This window comes from Camelina sativa, chromosome 15 (assembly GCF_000633955.1).
Source record: "Camelina sativa cultivar DH55 chromosome 15, Cs, whole genome shotgun sequence".
In the NCBI taxonomy this organism is placed as follows: Eukaryota; Viridiplantae; Streptophyta; class Magnoliopsida; order Brassicales; family Brassicaceae; genus Camelina; species Camelina sativa.
In genome coordinates this window covers 23,832,533-23,839,656 of record NC_025699.1, presented here as the reverse complement: position 1 = coordinate 23,839,656, position 7,124 = coordinate 23,832,533, and positions in this window count along the sequence as shown.

The following is a 7,124-nucleotide window of genomic DNA, read 5'->3' as shown; positions in this document are numbered from 1 at the left end:
CGGTTCGCAGTTATCGACAAGCCAACGATCTACAACGTCATCCTTGGAACCCCATGGCTCCACAAGATGAAAGCCGTCCCGTCAACATATCATCAGTGCGTTAAGTTCCCAACTTCGAAAGGAATATACACACAGCGTGGCAATCAGCAAACTGCACGGGCCTGCTTCCTGATCGAGCATAAGCTTCGCACCGGAAAGAAATTATAGCAATCAAAGCACCGGGTCGGCGACAGTAGCACGTCACCGACAGACGGAAAGCTGACTGCCGTCCAACAGGGCGTTGCCGCGGTCGAAGAGGTGATCCTAGACGAGAACGACAAGAAACGATGCGTCAATATCGGCACGGAGATAACATCCGCCATGAGGAACGAGTTGATACTCTTCCTCAAGACTAACATCTCAACGTTCGCATGGAGCGTGGCTGACATGAAAGGAATCGACCCAAGTGTCACGACCCATGAGCTCAATGCCGACCCGACGCATAAGCCGATCAAACAGAAACGGCGCAAGTTAGGCTCTGAAAGATCGCAAGCAGTGAACGACGAAGTTGACAAACTCCTCGGCGCCGGGTCAATCATGGAAGTAAAATATCCAGAGTGGCTAGCTAATCCGGTGGTCGTCAAAAAAAAGAATGGAAAGTGGCGAATTTGCGTCGATTTTACCGACCTTAATAAGGCTTGCCCAAAGGATAGTTTCCCATTGCCAAGAATCGATCAGCTCGTCGAAGCGACTGCAGGCAACGAGCTGTTAACCTTTATGGACGCCTTCTCCGGTTACAACCAGATTCTAATGCACAAGGACGACCAGGAAAAAACATCGTTTATCACAGATAGAGGGACGTACTGCTACAAGGTCATGCCTTTCGGCCTTAAAAATGCGGGAGCGACGTATCAACGGTTAGTCAATAAGATGTTTGCCGAGCAACTCGGCCGGACTATGGAGGTCTACATCGACGATATGCTCGTCAAGTCACAGCACGCAAAGGATCATATCACTCATCTGCGACAATGCTTCGATACCCTCAACAAGTATGGGATGAAGCTTAATCCGGCCAAATGCACATTTGCAGTCAAATCCGGCGAATTCCTTGGGTACCTGGTAACCAGACGAGGCATCGAGGCGAACCCGAAGCAAATTAAGGCGATCATCGATCTACCACAACCAAAGAACGCCAGAGAAGTACAACGATTAACTGGACGGATCGCTGCTCTAAACCGTTTTATATCCAGATCAACCGACAAGTGTCTACCATTTTACCAGCTTCTCAAAACAAAGGGCAAGTTCGAGTGGACCGAGGCCTGTCACAGCGCGTTCAACGAGCTAAAGAACTACTTATCGACCCCACCGATCTTAGCAAAACCGGAGCTCGGCGAAATCTTGTTTCTTTATATCGCGGTCTCAGAGTCGGCCGTCAGCGGTGTACTCGTTAAAGACGATCGAGGAGAGCAACGACCCATCTTTTATATAAGCAAATCACTCGACGACGCGGAAACTCGTTACCCGACAGTCGAGAAGGTCGCGTTGGCAGTCGTCACGTCCGCAAGAAAGCTCCGACCGTATTTCCAGTCGCACACTGTCGCTGTCCTGTCCAACCAACCTTTACGATCCATACTGCACAGCCCGAATCAATCGGGCCGACTAACCAAATGGGCAATTGAACTTAGCGAGTACGACATCGAGTATCGAACTCGTCCAGCTGCAAAGTCCCAAGTACTCACTGACTTTCTGATTGAGCTACCGTTTGGGGAAGCCGAACCAACACCCACTGACCCGTCAGATGACCGGTGGACCCTACATGTGGACGGGGCATCCTCTCATCTTGGGTCAGGGATAGGAATTCGACTAACTTCGCCGACTGGAGAAATTTTGGAGCAATCCTTTCGTCTCCGATTCCAAGCAACCAATAACGTCGCCGAGTACGAAGCACTCATCGCCGGTCTAAAGCTCGCCAACGGAATGCAGATCAAGCGGATAAGAGCTTTCTGCGACTCTCAGTTAGTCGCCAACCAGTTCAGTGGAGAGTATGATACCAAAAGTGAACCTATGGCCGCCTACCTCGACGTCGTTAGGATTTTGTCAAAACGCTTCGACGAATTTGAGCTCATCAAAATTCCCAGAGGAGACAATGCCCCGGCCGACGCTTTGGCAGCACTCGCTTCAACATCGGATCCCGACCTTCGGCGAATCATCCCGGTGGATAGCATAGATACGCCGAGCATAAGCGAAACATATCCCGAGACTTGCCTCGCACTCCACCAGCCCAATGAAATTAGGACGACTTATCGAACGAAGAGGTCACGCCGAGGATGCGAACCTGCCTCAGACAGCGACGCGACAGACTGGCGAGTCGAAATCCGAGCATACTTAGCCGATGGCGATGTGCCAACAGACAAATGGGCTAAACGACGATTAAAAGCCAAGGCCGCCCACTACACCTTAATGAAAGATCATTTGTTACGATGGACGGCGGCAGGAGCCCTTTTGCTCTGCATATACGGCGACGACACCGAGCGCGTCATGATGGAAATGCATGAAGGAGCCGGAGGAAATCACTCAGGTGGCCGAGCCTTGGCACTGCGAATCAGGAAGCATGGCCATTACTGGCCAACGATGATATCTGACTGCGAAAAGTTCGTCGCCAAGTGTGAAAAATGCCAGCGACACGCCCCCATTATTCATCAGCCGACTAAACTCCTACGAACCGGAGTAGCTCCTTACCCTTTCATGCGCTGGGCGATGGACATCATTGGCCCGCTACCAACTTCTAGACAAAAACGATATATACTCGTCCTTACCGATTATTTCACCAAGTGGGTCGAGGCCGAGTCTTACGCAAATATCAAAGCGAGGGACGTCCAACTCTTCGTCTGGAAATATGTAATCTGTCGCCACGGTCTCCCGTACGAGATAGTCACCGACAACGGGTCGCAGTTTATCTCCCTGCAATTCGAAAATTTTTGTGCACGATGGCGAATCAAACTAAGCAAGTCGACGCCGAGGTATCCGCAAGGAAACGGCCAAGCCGAAGCTACCAACAAGACTATACTCGATGGCCTAAAGAAAAGACTAGACGCCAAGAAGGGTGCCTGGGCCGATGAGCTTGACGGAGTACTTTGGTCCTACCAAACGACCCCAAGGACATCCACTAACCAAACCCCATTCTCTTTAGCCTACGGGATGGAAGCAATGGCACCCGCTGAGGTTGGCAGTTCCAGCCTCCGACGAACAATGCTCGTCCAAAACACCGCACTTAACAGTCAGATGCAAATGGATAGACTCGACGAGTTGGAAGAGGAACGAGACAAAGCACTCCTACGAATCCAAAACTACCAGCTCGCCGCAGCTAAGTACTACAACAAGAAAGTTCACAACCGGCATTTCGACGAAGGGGATCTCGTCCTCCGTAAAGTCTTCGAAAATACTGCCGAACCAGATGCCGGAAAAATGGGAGCCAATTGGGAGGGTCCATATCTAGTATCCAAGGTCGTCCATCCCGGCGTATACGAACTCTTAACAATGGGCGGCAAACCAGTGCCGAGATCTTGGAATTCGATGCATCTCAAGCGCTACTACTACTGAAAATCACCAAGCGAGCTCGGCTATATCCGGCTCGTCCTTTCTATAGTTTAAATAAACATGTAAATGTGAACTACGAACGGCTTGATCCCTCCTGATCGGAGGGTACGTAGGCAGTCCCATTCTACGGGACACAGCCGCCAATAATATAAAATTTCTTTTTCAAAAGAATGAATCATCGTTTGCGAATTATTTTAGTCATTACCCTGGCCCGGTAATGACCCGACGTTCCGACGTATTATTCTAAGCCGAGTCGCAACTCGCACCAAAGGATAAGCCGACTGTTAACGGTCGCCCCTGGTTATACTAAGCCGAGTCGCAACTCGCACCAAAGGATAAGCCGACTGTTAACGGTCGCCCCTGGTTATATTAAGCCGAGTCGTAACTCGCACTAAAGGATAAGCCGACTATTAACGGTCGCCCCCGGTTATATTAAGCCGAGTCTAACTCGCATAAAAGAGATAAGCCGACCACCACAAAAAAAAAAGGGGCGAGGTTAAAAAAAATATTGGAGTCAAGTAAAAGTAGAACTCTCAGGAGTACGAACTTTGATTTAAAGGGGAGGATGCAAGTCTGATGAGGGCGCCGACCCCATTACGGCACAAACCAAAAAACATAAAAGGAGAGGAAAGAGCTACAACAACGGAAAACAAGTCATTCAATTCCTAGATCGGCATTGGAAGGCTCGTCAAATTCCAACCCGCCAATTGTTGTCTGCCAATAGCGGCATGACTCTTTCACATCCTTCAGCAGATCCATCGGAACAGCCATGCCTCGCCCAACCATGTCCTCGAGGTACGCACAAATCCCTTCGACGCGACTACTTTCGCTAAAATAGTGGTTTGTGCTCTCCAACTGCGTCACGTAGCGGCGAAGCACGTCGATACGATCACGGCAAGCTTCGATCTCCTCTCGTTCCTCAAACGGCCTCCGACCAAGGGTATCAAGGTCGCCTTGCTCGAGTGCGGGAATTACCACTTCCGCACATAAATCTTCACGCCGGGTGCGTTCTTCCACCAAACGATTCCATCGCCACTTCGGAAAGAAAAACCCTTCGTCGATCAGCGGTTCAAGACATTCAACAACCCCGTCAATATGACAGAAGTCGTAGTAACGTTCAAACGAACGACGGGTGGCAAAGCCCTTAGTCGCTGAATGCGAGCATTATAGTAGTTAAGTTCTGCTTGAACCACCTCATCGGACCTAACGCCGAGCTGTTCCCGCGCCCTGCGCAACCACGCCGATCTTGTCGTCACCGGCATCAGAGCAACTCTCTTCTTCCTACAAAAACAACAAACTCACCAAGACAGGATTGAAAGGAAACACAAAGGCTATTTATAGGGCGGGGAGCACAAGTCCTAACAGGCGCAAGTTCCCAAAACGGAAAAAGCATTAAATGAGACCAATAAATCCAATAAACAACACTTCGAAAATTAAAGCATTAAATGACGAATAAAGTTCGTCAAAACAAACTAATAATAAGATCTGTTCGTCAAAGCATTAAATTAAAGCATTAAATAATAAGATGGGGACAATATCAAAACAATGCTGACTTCCGTGGACGATCCTTTCTACCCTCGGTTCCCGGCCAAACGAAGGGGCAACGGAGCTTAATCGCGTCTATTTCAGCTCGGAAAGAAGAAGGGTATGGAAGCAAACACCTCGGAATAACAACTGAAAATTTTTTTAAAAAAAAGGGGAGGTTAAAAGAAAAAAAACAAAGGAAGCAAGTGAAGATAACTAATCAAGAAGGGTCGGCTACCGGGTGAAGGGTTCCACCCAGAAAACCAAGGGATCGACGGATCCTCCATACCCCCCGCGGCAACTTCCAAAAAGAAGTACGAGCCTTTCCAGTTATACGTTTTACCCTTGGCACCCTCGACGAGCGTCGTCTTCTTTCCCGAGGCTACGTAATAAAGCCCGGGAGTCTTCTCCCGACTCGACGGATTCAGACACGTCAACTCTTCAAAGTGATCACAAGTAAGCTTGACCCTTGCAGCCTCGGCCATGATCGAAAGACCGACAGCATTTCGAAAGGTCGCCGGGGCAAATTGGGAAACAGCCGCCTTTCGACGAGCAAAATACGTCATCAAAAAAGACGGAAGAGGAAAGGTGAGTCCGCACTCGGTGAAGNGCAAGGAAACGGCCAAGCCGAAGCTACCAACAAGACTATACTCGATGGCCTAAAGAAAAGACTAGACGCCAAGAAGGGTGCCTGGGCCGATGAGCTTGACGGAGTACTTTGGTCCTACCGAACGACCCCAAGGACATCCACTAACCAAACCCCATTCTCTTTAGCCTACGGGATGGAAGCAATGGCACCCGCTGAGGTTGGCAGTTCCAGCCTCCGACGAACAATGCTCGTCCAAAACACCGCACTTAACAGTCAGATGCAAATGGATAGACTCGACGAGTTGGAAGAAGAACGAGACAAAGCACTCCTACGAATCCAAAACCACCAGCTCGCCGCAGATAAGTACTACAACAAGAAAGTTCACAACCGGCATTTCGACGAAGGGGATCTCGTCCTCCGTAAAGTCTTCGAAAATACTGCCGAACCAGATGCCGTAAAAATGGGTGCCAATTGGGAGGGTCCATATCTAGTATCCAAGGTCGTCCATCCCGGCGTATACGAACTCTTAACAATGGGCGGCAAACCAGTCCCGAGATCTTGGAATTTGATGCATCTCAAGCGCTACTACTACTGAAAATCACCAAGCGAGCTCGGCTATATCTGGCTCGTCCTTTCTATAGTTTAAATAAACGTGTAAATGTGAACTACGAACGGCTTGATCCCTCATGATCGGAGGATACGTAGGCAGTCCCATTCTACGGGACATAGCCGCCAATAATATAAAATTTCTTTTTCAAAAGAATGAATCATCGTTTGCGAATTATTTTAGCCATTACCCTGGCCCGGTAATGACCCGACGTTCCGACGTATTATTCTAAGCCGAGTCGCAACTCGCACCAAAGGATAAGCCGACTGTTAACGGTCACCCCTGGTTATATTAAGTCGAGTCGTAACTCGCACTAAAGGATAAGCCGACTATTAACGGTCGCCCCCGGTTATATTAAGCCGAATCTAACTCGCATAAAAGAGATAAGCCGACCATCACGAGTCGCACTTTTTTTTTTAAAAAAAAAAAACAACAAAAAAAGAAAGGGGCGAGGTTAAAAAAATATTGGAGTCAAGTAAAAGTAGAACTCTCAGGAGTACGAACTTTGATTTAAAGGGGAGGATGCAAGTCTGATGAGGGCGCCGACCCCGTTACGGCACAAACCAAAAAACATAAAAGGAGAGGTAAGAGCTACAACAACGGAAAACAAGTCATTCAATTCCTAGATCAGCATTGGAAGGCTCGTCAAATTCCAACCCGCCAATTGTTGTCTGCCAATAGCGGCATGACTCTTTCACATCCTTCAGCAGATCCATCGGAACAGCCATGCCTCGCCCAACCATGTCCTCGAGGTACGCACAAATCCCTTCGACGCGACTACTTTCGCTAAAATAGTGGTTTGTGCTCTCCAACTGCGTCACGTAGCGG